This window comes from Thalassophryne amazonica, chromosome 3 (genome assembly GCF_902500255.1).
Source record: "Thalassophryne amazonica chromosome 3, fThaAma1.1, whole genome shotgun sequence".
NCBI classification, from domain to species: Eukaryota; Metazoa; Chordata; class Actinopteri; order Batrachoidiformes; family Batrachoididae; genus Thalassophryne; species Thalassophryne amazonica.
In genome coordinates, this window is record NC_047105.1 from 38,480,528 (window position 1) to 38,495,470 (window position 14,943).

The 14,943-nt window shown below is 39.4% G+C and overlaps 1 protein-coding gene across 1 annotated transcript in view; it reads right to left on the reverse strand.

Annotated features, from left to right (window-relative positions):
• LOC117506558 (cadherin-22-like) overlaps nt 1-14,943 on the reverse strand; it is a 766,928-nt gene that overhangs the window by 371,515 nt on the left and 380,470 nt on the right. The gene's annotated exons all lie outside the window — the stretch shown is intronic.

Genomic DNA, 14,943 nt, shown 5'->3' on the forward strand with positions numbered 1-14,943 from the left:
TACTGTGATTCTGACTACAACAGTAATGAAATTTCTTGGAGGTATGACTGATGTTCAGAAACAGCCAGTGGTGGGCACAGATAACCAAAAAATTAACTTTGATAACAGATAATCAGATAACTGAAAAATTATCTTTGATAAAGTTAAAACAATAAACCACCCAAAAATATATCGGACGTTACAGATAACCGATAAATTCCAATATTGTCTCTGGTACACTTACAACTACTAACAAGCTGATTTTGAGTTTTAACACCACAAACGCTTTTGGAAGCATTAAAAGCAACAACAGATGCGAACAATGAGTCAGCATTTCTGTCTTTGAGCATCCTGCTCCCTGCTGGAAACCTCTGTTTACTACATGGCTTCCAGCATAGAAGCAACTGAGAGGAGCTGCAAAGCTCACAGCACTGCCATCAGGCTGAGGTCTTGGAAAATAAAGTAGTGCTGAGTTATGGTTTGGTGTATAAATAAAATGAATACTGATAGAATAGCTCCATTAATGTCAATTCTGTCATTTTACAAAGTTAAGATATAACATATATCTTTTAATGTTGAATAATGCACTAATTCTGAAGTTTTGTAACAAACACAGACATATGGCATTCTGGGTACAATGTGCCTCCACTCACACTGAATGGATGATTCATTCTATGTAAACCAACACATTAATGTGACGTGTGTCATGTGCTGGTGTTTACAGATAAATGTGCTTTTGTAAAATATGCCATTTTTTTTATTTGTTAAAAATGGTCATTTTCAAAAAAAAAAAAAAAAAAGAAGCCAAGTTGTAATTAGATAAGCGTCTGATATAACTGGTGTCAAGATAAATTAGATGTATTCCATAATCCCTTGCACGCCAGAGAGTTGCTGGTCAAACAACATATAGAGAATCCGCATGATGACAATTGTAAATTAATATTATACTACAATAATGTATTTTTTATGCTTTTCATCACATTAATAAGAGACTGCATGCATGAAACCCTGAAAACTTGCTAAAACAATTATAACAAATAATCTGTGTCTACTATGTTTAATCTGCGTGGAATTTAATAAATGCAAACCAAATTTCAGACATCTTATATATATTAGTCTGGAACAAAGAGGACAAACAGTGTTGTAAAGAACAATAATCAAGACGTTAAAGAGCAAACTTCACTTTCCTCCAGAATGACATGATCAGGAAGTGAGCGTAGCTCACAGCAGCTCCCATTGAAAATAATGGAGAGACAGCCTGTGCTTCTTGCATGTTTACATAAAACAAATGCAATAACAACGTCTATAAACCCAGAGAATATATTCATGAGAGTTTTAGGCATGACATAAAAACAGTTTTATGTTGCGATGTTAATGGTGTTGTCCGTGTGCAATGGTTAAAGTGTAGCCCGATCAGAGTGTATCAATGCAGTTCTCAATGTTTTTTTGTTTTATTTTAACTTTGATGTTTCCCATCAAGAGTTTTTGTAAATTAAGTTTGAAAAAAAAAAAGCTTCTGTATACATTTTGCTTCTGGAAACATGAGTCTGACGTGTGGTTTTTGCACGTACAATGAGAAAATATCAGCCCAGTTTCAGTTTGAATACTGCCATGAACACTGCTGTCCAGTAGATGGCAGTAGAGACCTTGAAAACTTGCAAACACAAAATTCCAGATAATCTGTGTTTGTACTTGCTACATTTAAGATGCGTGGAATTTAATGAAAGCAAACACAATAAAAATGTCTATAAACCCAGAGAGTATATTCATGTGAGTTTTAGGCACTAGAGTTTAATGCTGTTGTCCTGATCAGAGTGTCTGAAATGCATTTCTCCTGTCGTGAACGTACTGAGATTACCCCACCCATAATGCACCTGGATACAGCCGGCCCCACACTAAAACCTTAAAAATTTGTGCATTACTATAAAACTAAAACATATATCTGATATTTTCCCTTTATAAAACTTCAGAAGTCATGTTAATTTAAATAACTTGTCCGAAATAAGTTTGGTTAAAATTTGAACCAAAAGTTAATAATGTATGCCTCTGGATGACTTGGGTGATATTGGCTGCGTATCAGTATGGGGTTAAAAAAAAAAAAAAAAAAGATTTTTTTTTTCTTTTGGTGACCAGTTCTCCTTTGCTTGCAGAGGATAGAGCAGTTTCTTCTAGAAACAGCTCTCCTCTGTTTGCAGAGGGTAGAACTGCACATCTATTCACTTTTGTTTACCACGTTAATGGTCTAAAAGTTATCAGACAAAAATTTATCGTAAGATAATTAGTCCGATAAGGGTTTTCAAAGTTATCTGAAAAGATAATCCGATAATGAAAACTTTATCTTCGATAATTATCGGTTATTGGAACTGTGCCCACCACTGGAAATAGCTAACTGAATTTGTTGCAGATTTATCAAGGAGGGATGCTTTCCTAAGTGTTTAACCTTGATTCTTTTGAGTTAAATTCCTTTGACCCAAACTTTAATTTTTCATCTTTATGATTCGGACTACAACAATCCTTACTACAGGACCAAATGGTTCAGAGTCATAAAAAAAAAAATCAGTACTAAAGATCAGTGATCAGCAGTCAAAAATTACAATCACAAGTTTGTGATGAGGATCAAATTTACAGTGGCCATGTACAAAAAAGTTGGCAAAGCTATACACTCTCTTCCAAATTTAACAATGCACTAACCTTATATTTTTGGCACCTAACTGGTGCACATCATGCCCTCTTCCTCTCCCACTCCTCAATCACTTGACAGTCACACCTGCCACCAATCATGCCATCATTTCCTCTGAACGTACCAACTTTTTCCATTTCCCTGACTGTCTTGTGTATGTCTTTTCAACCTTGGCTGTCTCTTCTTTTTCTTTTTTTACTCGTAAAATCTCTCATGTTTTTGTTGACTGAATTTATATAAAGCCTCTTTAAACTCTCTTTATTAATCACCACACTTTCATTTGTCTTTGATTTATGCTCTTTTATTTACTTTATTTATTTATTTTTTAACCATTTCTACTTTTCAAGTCTTTACAGAATTGAATAATTTTAAGATGTACATAAATATAAGTAGATGACACATGTAAGGTCAACTGTATTCCCGGTGTGACGGACCCTGCTGCATTTACGTGTCCCATACGTTTGTGTTGTGAACCACATATAAAGTATCGGTTTTGCTTGGATTATCTGGAGGAAATCGCTTTCCGGCAATTCTTGTGTTCAGCAAGAATTCTAACAATGTGCTATGAGCTGAAGAGCGATGGCAGAACAGTGAAAAGAGGACAGAAAACCAGGTGTGTGGAAAATAGGGAAGAGAGAAAAAGAGAGGAGGAGCAAGAAAGAGTTCACTGTTCATCACACACCAGACCTATAGCATCTGTCTGCCTTTTTGTCCGACTGATGAAGCAGCTCCAACCTCAGCCAGCTGATTAATTGCATGAGGGAGCACTAATTGGATCAAAGTATTAATCAATTATTTCTATCCAATGAGGCAACAACCCCTTAATACTTCAGACAAACATTGGAAAATTGTAGGGAGAGAAGAGATAGCTACAGCAAAACATGCACAGAGGTGAGAACATCGAAGCGCGGGCAGAAAAAGAGCAAAGATGAAGGTGAGGATAAAAACAGAAACAGAAAAGAGACACATGACATAGTGTTGCACGTGGCTGTGGTATTATTACCACTGTAGAAGTATTCAAAACAAAAAGAAGGAAAAACTCCCATTTAATGCACCTCTTATAACATCCCAGGAAGGTGAGACTGCAACAAAAGCTCCTCGGGCCAGCAGGTGGTTTAACCTATTGTATATTTCTGCTGGCTGGGAGAGGACTTCTAATCTTCCTCTTCTGCTCCCCAGCAGCAAGCTGGCAGTTTGTGGAAATAATTCCTTCTCAGAGTGTTGGTCAAGGCAATGTCCATGGTATTGGAAACTGACTGCTCCTGGGGGGAGCAGCATCCAATCTCCAGAGCAAACTGTTCAAGAGCAACTTTGAACAGCTTAAATCCCCCTTTCTTACTTTATATTTGGTGTTGTCATGGAGAAACATCACTGTGTGCCGATTTGCAAGTAGAAGATATGAGGGCTTCTGATGCAAAACCCAGTATCTCCAAAACCACAGTTTCGTTTTGTTTTTTTTTTTGTTTTTTTTTGTTTTTTTTTTAAGTTGAGGCCAACATGCACTTGGCACTTGGCTTAGGTAAGTGTGCAAAAATATTAAAGAATTTGAAAATACGAATTTCATTTGATTTTTTTACCATTTGCCTTTATATCTCCAATTTAAAAAGTTTATTTCATTCCATAAAAAAAGTTCAGACTTGGTTTTGCATCTGAATGCTTCATATTACTCTTTTATAATCCATTCAGTCTGTTCCATGATGTACACACTGAAAAAGCATCCTTGATTTTATCTATTAATAATCACTGGTTAACACAATTTTTCTTGCATGGAGTTTTCCAACGGATTTTGGGTCATTCGGGGCGCTGAATCCAAATCTGGTGTTAGTTTTTGCCAATCACATCACATTTTTGAGATATGAAAGTATATTTCTCATATCTAGCATCAAAGCAAAAGCTGCAGTCTCGCACACCTCCTCGGCACCATAAACGCAAACCTGGTTTTAAAACTATGCTTTTGAAGCTGCTTTTGTCGTGAGTGAATGAGCAACTTTTGCGTAATCCATCAATACGGAATATGCAAACTGCACAAAATGTGATGTGATCACGGAAAGCTCAGCTCAGATTAGGATTCAGGACCCCAAATTTACCCTAAATCGCTTCTCAAAGTCCATGCGAGATTTTTTTTTTTTTTGACCAGTGTAATTTATACTGTAATATAGCCTTTATTGTCATTGTACATATACATACATACAATGAAATTTGTCCTCTGCATTTAACCCATCGTAATTACGGTTAGACACAGTCCAACCACTAGGAGCAGTGGGCATATAACACCAAGCCAAAGTGGCATTACAAGAAGGCCATTGCACATGTGTTGCATTCCCATCGCAGAACTGTTTAGCAACATCAATGTGTTTTCAAAAAAGTAAGATCCTAATGGCATCTCCTTTTATTTCACTTGAGGTTGCCTCAGCAGATCCGAGGTGGCTCTGCATACTAATTTGACACAAGTTTTACGCCGGGCACCCTTCCTGACACAACACCATTTTGGAGAATGGGTAGGGATTGGGTTTCAAATCAAATCAAATCAAATCAACTTCATTTATATAGCGCCAAATCACAACAAACAGTTGCCCCAAGGCGCTTTATATTGTAAGGCAAGGCCATACAATAATTACGGAAAAACCCCAATGGTCAAAACGACCCCCTGTGAGCAAGCACTTGGCAACAGTGGGAAGGAAAAACTCCCTTTTAACAAGAAGAAACCTCCAGCAGAACCAGGCTCAGGGAGGGGCAGTCTTCTGCTGGGACTGGTTGGGGCTGAGGGAGAGAACCAGGAAAAAGACATGCTGTGGAGGGGAGCAGAGATCAATCACTAATGATTAAATGCAGAGTGGTGCATACAGAGCAAAAAGAGAAAGAAACACTCAGTGCATCATGGGAACCCCCCAGCAGTCTTAGTCTATAGCAGCATAACTAAGGGATGGTTCAGGGTCACCTGATCCAGCCCTAACTATAAGCTTTAGCAAAAAGGAAAGTTTTAAGCCTAATCTTAAAAGTAGAGAGGGTGTCTGTCTCCCTGATCTGAATTGGGAGCTGGTTCCAGAGGAGAGGAGCCTGAAAGCTGAAGGCTCTGCCTCCCATTCTACTCTTACAAACCCTAGGAACTAAAAGTAAGCCTGCAGTCTGAGAGCGAAGCGCTCTATTGGGGTGATATGATACTATGAGGTCCCTAAGATAAGATGGGACCTGATTATTCAAAACCTTATAAGTAAGAAGAAGAATTTTAAATTCTATTCTAGAATTAACAGGAAGCCAATGAAGAGAGGCCAATATGGGTGAGATATGCTCTCTCCTTCTAGTCCCTGTCTGTACTCTAGCTGTAGCATTTTGAATTAACTGAAGGCTTTTCAGGGAACTTTTAGGACAACCTGATAATAATGAATTACAATAGTCCAGCCTAGAGGAAATAAATGCATGAATTAGTTTTTCAGCATCACTCTGAGACAAGACCTTTCTAATTTTAGAGATATTGCGCAAATGCAAAAAAGCAGTCCTACATATTTGTTTAATATGCGCATTGAATGACATATCCTGATCAAAAATGACTCCAAGATTTCTCACAGTATTACTAGAGGTCAGGGTTCTTTCAACCAAGAACCCGCTGCACTGCAAAACAGGACACCAACCACTTGACCACTTCCCATGTGTCATTATGCTTTCAAGCAAAAAAAAAAAAAAAGAACAATGACAGCGGCTGTTGTTCAAACTCAGATAAAGGCTCACTGGGCTAGGCATCCCAATGTCATACACAGGCTTAAGCATTTTGGAGTGAAGTGTCTTTGCTCAAAGACACTTTGGCGTGTATAGTACCAACTAAACCTTTGGTTGGTTCACAACCTGCACTATTCACTGAGCACCTAATCAGCAAAAGCCCTCCTGCCATAAAAGCCAATAAGAATAAATCCTCAACGTCTTCCATGGAGAGTGGTGCCAAGCACACAACGTGCCACTTCTCCCAGGTGTCGAGAACATAGCATGCAGGATAGGTTCCATCTGGGCATGCAGGGTCCCTAGCCCTGATTTCCTTGTTGAAAAGAATGCTGTCAATAGCACTGAGAGACCAGCTGATCAATTCCATGGTTATTCCAAATATAGTTCGAAGAATTCACAGTCTGGTGAAGTTGGGACTTTGAAGGTCTGACAGAGATAGAGAAACACAGAAAGACAGGAGAGAGAAGGAGATGTGACCGCCCTCACCGGAGTCCCAACTGAGATATATGGATGCAGAGTAGACTGGATCTGAATTATTCCTGGTTAACTCACATCTAAAAAGCATTATTTCATGGCAGTTATTGTGATCTTCGGTGATTTGGTTACATCATTCATTTGTTGATTTTTGTTTAATCTATGTGGCAATATATTTTTAATGCCCCTACAGTTGTGGCAGGTACACTACACCACCTCACAGACAAGACATAACGGATCTGAGTTACCTCAGGTTTCCGTGTGTAATAATGTGCACAAACTCTGTAGCCAACTTTTAAAAAAGTCCATACTGATTTACTAATGGTGTGCTCTGAGGACTGCACCTTTCAAAAATGCAAAATAGTGCATATTGTCCATTTAAAACATTTCCCTCCATGAACATGCAATTTGGGGTGTATCCAGCCAAGTGCGCAAAATTGTGTAATGTGAACATACAAATGGGTAAGATTTGCACACACAATGAGATGATTATCAAGATCAACAGGGCATTTAAGGGGTTGTCAATGAGTCTGTATGCTGCACACTTGAAACCTGTGTGTTCAGTAATTGCTCTTGGTTTCAGCAGCCAAGACACCGCTTCCTCACAGAGAGAATAAAATAATCATTCACTGAAAATGTTGGGCATATTTAAAGAGTTAACAGTTTATGTTATGCTTGTTTCATTAATAAGGGCCCCTTCACACATAGTATGAATAAATACAAATCAGGGCGAATCATGGCAGAACAGCTCGTATGAGCGAACCACGAAAACATTGAGCCGACGGGCAGGCGTGAACAACCCCGCTGCGACGGTTTCATCCACAGGAACAAGGGTGAGCAGCTGGAGCATGTGTAACCACATCACACAGCTGCTGTGAAAAAAAAGAAAGAAAAATGCATGCCACCCACGGGATTCGAACCTGCAAAGCTCTGATTGCCAGCCAAAAAGTTTACCACTGCATTATCATTGCTGTTCTGTAAATGGTGCAGCAAAATGCCTGAAATCAACAAGGACATGGACGAGGTGCGCAGTGTGCGGCCGCTGCAGACCGGCACAGAGGCAAAATATGTTTTATGTTTTTCCACATGAGGACAGCAGGCAGAGACACACATCTCATGGAGGAATGTTGTAAGTTCATGTCCTTCAAAACATGGTACGGGTTCTTCAGCTGGGACGTCCAGGAGCAGAGATCCAACAGCAGCGGCTGTGAGCAGACACCCCCCCCCCCCCCCCCCCATCTGTTCAGTGCCCAGACCAGCATGCCTCTGTGTTATGTGGTCATTAATTTTCATTATTAGTTATGTAATTGCATATGTAGGTATTGTTGTACTTATTTATATACCTGTCCTGGTGGTGGTTTCTGTGTTTGCAATGTGTGCACTGAGCTGTCATCCAGCTGTCAGTGTGCTGTGATGAGCTGAGAGGTCCCTCCCCGTGCTGTGTGTGATCACACCTGGTTGACCGGCCCCCATGTGATCAGATCTATACATATACAGTAGTGTTGAGAATAATAGTAGTGCTATGTGACTAAAGAGATTAATCCAGGTTTTGAGTATGTGTCTTATTGTTACATGGGAAACAAGGTACCAGTAGATTCAGTAGATTATCACAAATCCAACAAGACCAAGCATTCATGATATGCACACTCTTAAGACTATGAAATTGGGCTATTAGTACAAAAAGTAGAAAAGGGGTGTTCACAATAATAGTAGTGTGGCATTCAGTCAGTGAGTTTATCAATTTTGTGGAACAAACAGGTGTGAATCAGGTGTCCCCTATGTAAGGATGAAGCCAGCACCTGTTGAACATGCTTTTCTCTTTGAAAGCCTGAGGAAAATGGGACGTTCAAGACATTGTTCAGAAGAACAGCGTAGTTTGATTAAAAAAGTTGATTGGAGAGGGGAAAACTTTATACGCAGGTGCAAAAAAATTATAGGCTGTTCATCTACAATGATCTCTAATGCTTTAAAATGGACAAAGAAAGCAGAGACACGTGGAAGAAAATGGAAAACAACCATCAAAATGGATAGAAGAATTACCAGAATGGCAATGGCTCACCCACTGATCAGCTCCAGGATGATCAAAGACAGTCTGGAGTTACCTGTAAGTGCTGTGACAGTTAGAAGATGCCTGTGTGAAGCTAATTTATTTGCAAGAATCCCCCGCAAAGTCCATCTGTTAAATAAAAGACATGTGCAGAAGAGGTTACAATTTGCCAACGAACACATCAACTGGCCTAAAGAGAAATGGAGGAATATTTTGTGGATTGATGAGAGTAAAATTGTTCTTTTTGGGTCCAAGGGCCGCAGACAGTTTGTGAGACGACCCCCAAACTCTGAATTCAAGCCACAGTTCACATTGAAGACAGTGAAGCATGGTAGTGCAAGCATCATGATATGGGCATGTTTCTCCTACTATGGTTTTGGGGCTATATATCGCATACCAGGTATCATGGATCAGTTTGGATATGTCAAAATACTTGAAGAGGTCATGTTGCCTTATGCTGAAGAGGACATGCCCTTGAAATGGGTGTTTCAACAAGACAATGACCCCAAGTACACTAGTAAATGAACAAAATCTTGGGTCCAAACCAACAAAATTAATGCCTTGCAGATGTGAAGAAATCATGAAAAACTGTGGTTATACAATTAAATACTAGTTTAGTGATTCACAGGATTACTAAAAAAGCAGTTTGAACATAATAGTTTGAGTTTGTAGCGTCAACAGCAGATGCTACTATTATTGTGAACACCACTTTTTCTACTTTTTTTTTTTTACTAATAGCCCAATTTCATAGCCTTAAGAGTGTGCATATCATGAATGCTTGGTCTTGTTGGATTCATGGGAATCTACTGAATCTACTGGTACCTTGTTTCCCATGTAACAATAAGAAATATACTCAAAACCTGGATTAATCTTTTTAGTCACACACACATATATATATATATATATATATATATATATATATATATATATATATATATATATATATATATATATATATATATATACACACACACGAGGTCTGTGAGAAAAGTATCGGACATTTTTATTTTTTGCAAAAACCATATGGATTTGAATCACGTGTGATTGCATCAGCCAAGCTTGAACCTTCGTGCGCATGCGTGAGTTTTTTCACGCCTGTCGGTCGCGTCATTCGCCTGTGAGCAGGCTTTGTGTGAGCAGTGGTCCACCCCTCTCGTCGGATTTTTATTGCGAATAAATGTCTGAACGATTTGGAGCTTTGCTGCATCAATTTTTTCCAGAAACTGTGAGAGACCTCCAGGTGGACACCATTCGGAAAATTCAGATGGCTTTCAGGGACCATTTTATGGGGATTACACAGATTAAGGAGTGCTCCAGCCGGTTTAAAGACCGCCCACAGCGTCTGAGAGCGGCGCGCTCCTCGCGCCGATTTACAGGCTGACACCCCGCTGAAACAACCAGATCATTTCCAACGTGAAGGCTTTGTTGATCCGGGACGTCGTCTGACTTCCACAAAAAAGGCATAAGGCGTGGACATCAGCACTTTTTCGGCACATTCCACTGTTACAGGAGTTTTTTTCATGGAAAAAGAAGTGGACGGATGCATCACCGTGCCACTCATGGTGCGGGACAAAACCACCTCCGTGTTGGTCTCACAGGACGGCTTTGAGATGGATTTCAGACGGCTGTCAGTGGCTTTTTAGTCGTGTGACTATCCGAGAAAGTGTGCATGAGCTGGACATGCCCCAACATGTCCTGTGAGGCTTCATCACGGCGTTGCTTTGCGCCATGCGGCTCCACCGCAACGCGCGGAATTCCTCCGCATGTCTGTCTCAATGTGCCGAAAAAGTGCTGATGTCCACGTCTTCCGCAATTCCTGTGCTAGTCAGAGGACGTCCCGGATAAAACACAGCGTCCAGTTTAGAAATTAACGGCACATTCCACTGTTACAGGAGTTTTTGCCATGGAAAGAGGAGCGGAGGAATTCCTCGCATCGCGGCGGAGCCGCATGGCGCAAGGCAACGCAGTGTAGAAGAAAGAGCTAAGCATGTCATTCTGCAGTTTGTATGGGTATGTAAATGTTAATAAAACCAGTTAACAAAACAAAGGCTGGATAGTTTATGACAATGACCAACCCAGAAGTAAACAAAACTCTTATGCATTGGATGCATGTCTTGGCAATGCGAGGCAGCTATGCCCGTGAAAATCGTCGACTAACATAATCCACAAGTTTAGCCGTCGATGTGAAACAGTGATTAGATGGATAATGCTGGGCAACTAACTGTAGTTGACTAAGTAACTTTAAAAAATGAGACTGCTTTATGAAACCGGGCCCTGATCCTTACTGTCATCACTGTACTTTAAAGTCACTTTGATGTGATGGCTGTATTTCACAAAAACTGGAAATTTGTTTCTCTAATGTCAACAAAATTATAGTTTTGTAGTGCGCGCAGCACTACAAAAAGTCCAGTGCTCAAAGTCCAGTTAAAATAATGTTGTACATACTCTGTGTCATGCTTGGTCCACAACACACACACACACACACACACACACACACACACACACACACACACACACACACACACACACACACACACACACACACACACACACACACACACACACACACACACACACACACACACACATCTAAATGCTCAAAGCTGATGTCACCCATTCTCTGTGTGCCGCACACACAGAGCAGTTCTGCAGAATGCAGCAGAATTATTCACCATTTTGCTGACCATCAATGGAACAACAATTAAATCTCTCTTTTTTGTTGTTCTTGTTTTTTGCCAAGGCGTCAAAACACTCAGTTATGTGGCACAGGATTGAGGATTGAGCACAAGAAGAATACAATCATGAACACACACAAATCCAAATTTACACACTGCTGTTTGTCACATAACCACCCACTGTTATGTGTGCAATATACAAATAATGAATGTGTATGAGTCCAATGGTACGTTCCAGCTTTCACCGAATTGAATATTTGTTCCATTGAAAGAATAGAAAAACATTAATTATTTGTTTTATATAACAACGAAAACAGATCCTTCTCATCTGATATTTTATTAATTTATAAACAACAGAAAGGGGACTTACATTTTGTTGTTCCTCACTGGTGCGTAACAGTCCAACACAAACTTTAAATAGGAATCCTAAATTGTTCTCAGTAGTCCGTGATGCTTAGGTATTGATAAGATTTTATCGATATCGATGCCTTTATTGATTCCGCTTATCGATCCGATTCCTTAATAATTCCCTTATTGATACCTCTTGTGAATTTTCTGTGTCCTAAAAGTAGGCTTTACAGGTTTTCCAACATTTTGGTCACTGGATCCTTGATCTCTGGACATAAATAAAAATAAACAAAATATGTAGATTTTGTCAAAAGCATTTCCTTTCAGACATTTTGGCATGACTGTCTGTCCATATCTCTGAGCTGAGCTCAGCCTGCTGCTGCACGTCACCGCAGGACGTCTCATTTTAGGAGGAAAAAAACGTTTTGATCGATTGCAGTTTGTTTGTATTACAACATCTGGAAAGAGGTATAATTTGATTTAAACGGCATTTCACTTTGAATTTATTAATTCTGACTGGACTCTATCATTCTAACTTGACTCGGAAGAGAGCCGCGCAGCATTTGGAGCTGTGTGAACAGAACGGAGGACCACTCTCGTTTCTTTCGTGCAACAAGACAGGAGTCCCAGTTAGTGACTTTAATCTGCACAAAAGTGACTCACGATTGACAGATTCAGGGATGAAAGTGGTGAAAAACAAAAAAGCTGAAACCCAAAATTACCCCCCAACACCGCCCGCACAAAAATGTTTGAATTGTGGAAGCTCTGAAATGCAATCTGGGACTATTCTAGACAATAAACTGCAGTGAGTGCAGCATCCATTTTGGTGAAAAAAAAAAAACAAACAACTTTCCTTATTCAAATTGATTCCAGTAGTATTCTGCTCTTACTAGGATGCAGCAGTTTTCTACCTTGGCAGATAGTTCTAGAGGAAATCACTGAAGAAATGAACAAATTGAAAATATGGTTTGACCAAAACAAATTGTCATTAAACTTAAATAAGACAGGGATGAAGTGGAGGTGTAAGAGTCACTAGGTGTTCTCAGGAAACACTTATTTATTTCTATATTTCTTTATTTATGTTCATTGTTAAGCCTGGTTCACACGGCAGGATCTTAAAATTATCTTTAGGTTTCCAAAACCTGAGAGACAACACACATGAAGATAAAAAATCATAGCTCTAACAGGTTTGGTCATACAGTGTGTGGTGTTCAGCCACACAGTAATGACAGCAACACCACACAAGAACAGATTTCACACACGGACATTCACAGCTCAGACAGGAAATCTCGCAAAATCTCTCGAGATTAAACGTGACTTCAGAGTAAACAAACGGAGGTACTTTGTGGACTATTTAAAAGAGGGGGAAAAAAATACAAAAAGAAAAAGAAAAGATGTTCTTTAAAGGAGTGGAGACAGCGCAACCACCAGACTTTCTGGTAAGTCAGAACAGCTGTTTTGATTTTAATTTCCGCTCCGTACGTCTGTCACCTCGCTTTCTGATTGGCTGAACGTCACATTCAGCAGGCTGTGAGCTTGTTTTGGTCGGAGGACACAACACACGCTGCGATATCGGGCCAAAAAAATCCAACATGTTGAATATCCCAATTTGTGATCGGAGCACTCCTGACGCCCTTCTGAGCTGATCAGAGCGCTCTTAACACACCACAGACGGCAGGAAAATCTGATAAGATTATCTTTAGCGTCATCACGATTGTCGGGGCATCCTTAAGATTGTCGGAAGGGGAAGATCGGGTCCGATATCGGCCTAATTGTCCTGCCGTGTGAACCCGGCCTTAGTTGGTTTTATCTTTTCTGTTGTGTTTTGTTTTATCAGGTTCTTTTTGTCTCTTTCTCTAAAATTGTATTGTAGCATTATTAGTTATTATTACTATTATTGTTGTTGCTATTATTACTATTAATATATAAATAAAAATACATTTAAAAAATATTACAATTTGTAATACATTTGACTCTTTTATGACAACAAATGCTGAGCCATTAATTACACTATGTAACACAATTTTTGTTCTTGGCTTCAAAGTGTTATATATTTCAACTGCTTATGTCTAAAGTCTATGGAAAAATGACTACATTCAGCACAAACTTTGATTTTATTTTTTTTTTAACGTTCTAGAAAGTTCTAAAAGTTTCTTGAAATTTCTAGATAATTCTGGAAACTTCTAGAAAATTCTGGACAGTTGTAGCAGTTAAAGAATATTCTAGAAGACTAACAAATTTCAAAATATCATTGTCCTGATCACAGAAGCAAAGTTTCTGTAGAATAACAGCTATTTTCTATTAATTTAAGGCATAACAGGTTAAGAAAACACACTGTGTACCCAGGAACAAAACAAAAATAAAAATTTGTTACAGTGTTATTATACAGAAAACAAATGCTGAGACACGAACAGCTCATCCGTTATATAATTATCCTTAGTAAATCACCTGCAACGTCGAACCCAGTGCATGAAATTTTGAAAAACCCACTCAATTTATCACTCATTATATAAAGGCTGAGTGGATCCTTGTTATTTGATTGGTGGCTTGTATGTCACGTGACATGGATTATTCCTACCATTTGTGATGCATTGTATTTAGAGTCCGGTTTGGTTCCATTTAGAGTGCAAATATCGTTCCATACATTTGGTACCATTGCACTCTGCATGCACACATACACACACACACACACACACATACAAGCACGCACACGTGCGCACACATGCCCGCTCATGTTAGCACATGCACACACACACACATACATATGTGCGTGCACACACACACACACACACACACACACATACACAACGTACGCACACACACACAACACAAATCCACTCTGCTGTCTGGAGGCTGTTAGCAGAAAGTTAAAATAAAAAGCTGGACTAATTTCTGATGTGATTTTTTCGCTGCACTGAGGATGTACACAGTCTTTTTTTTTTATAGTACACATGCGCACAAGTGCAGACCCAGTTATGTGTGTGCGCACGCAAGCGCAGGAGACAAGAACTCGACCGAGAAGATGA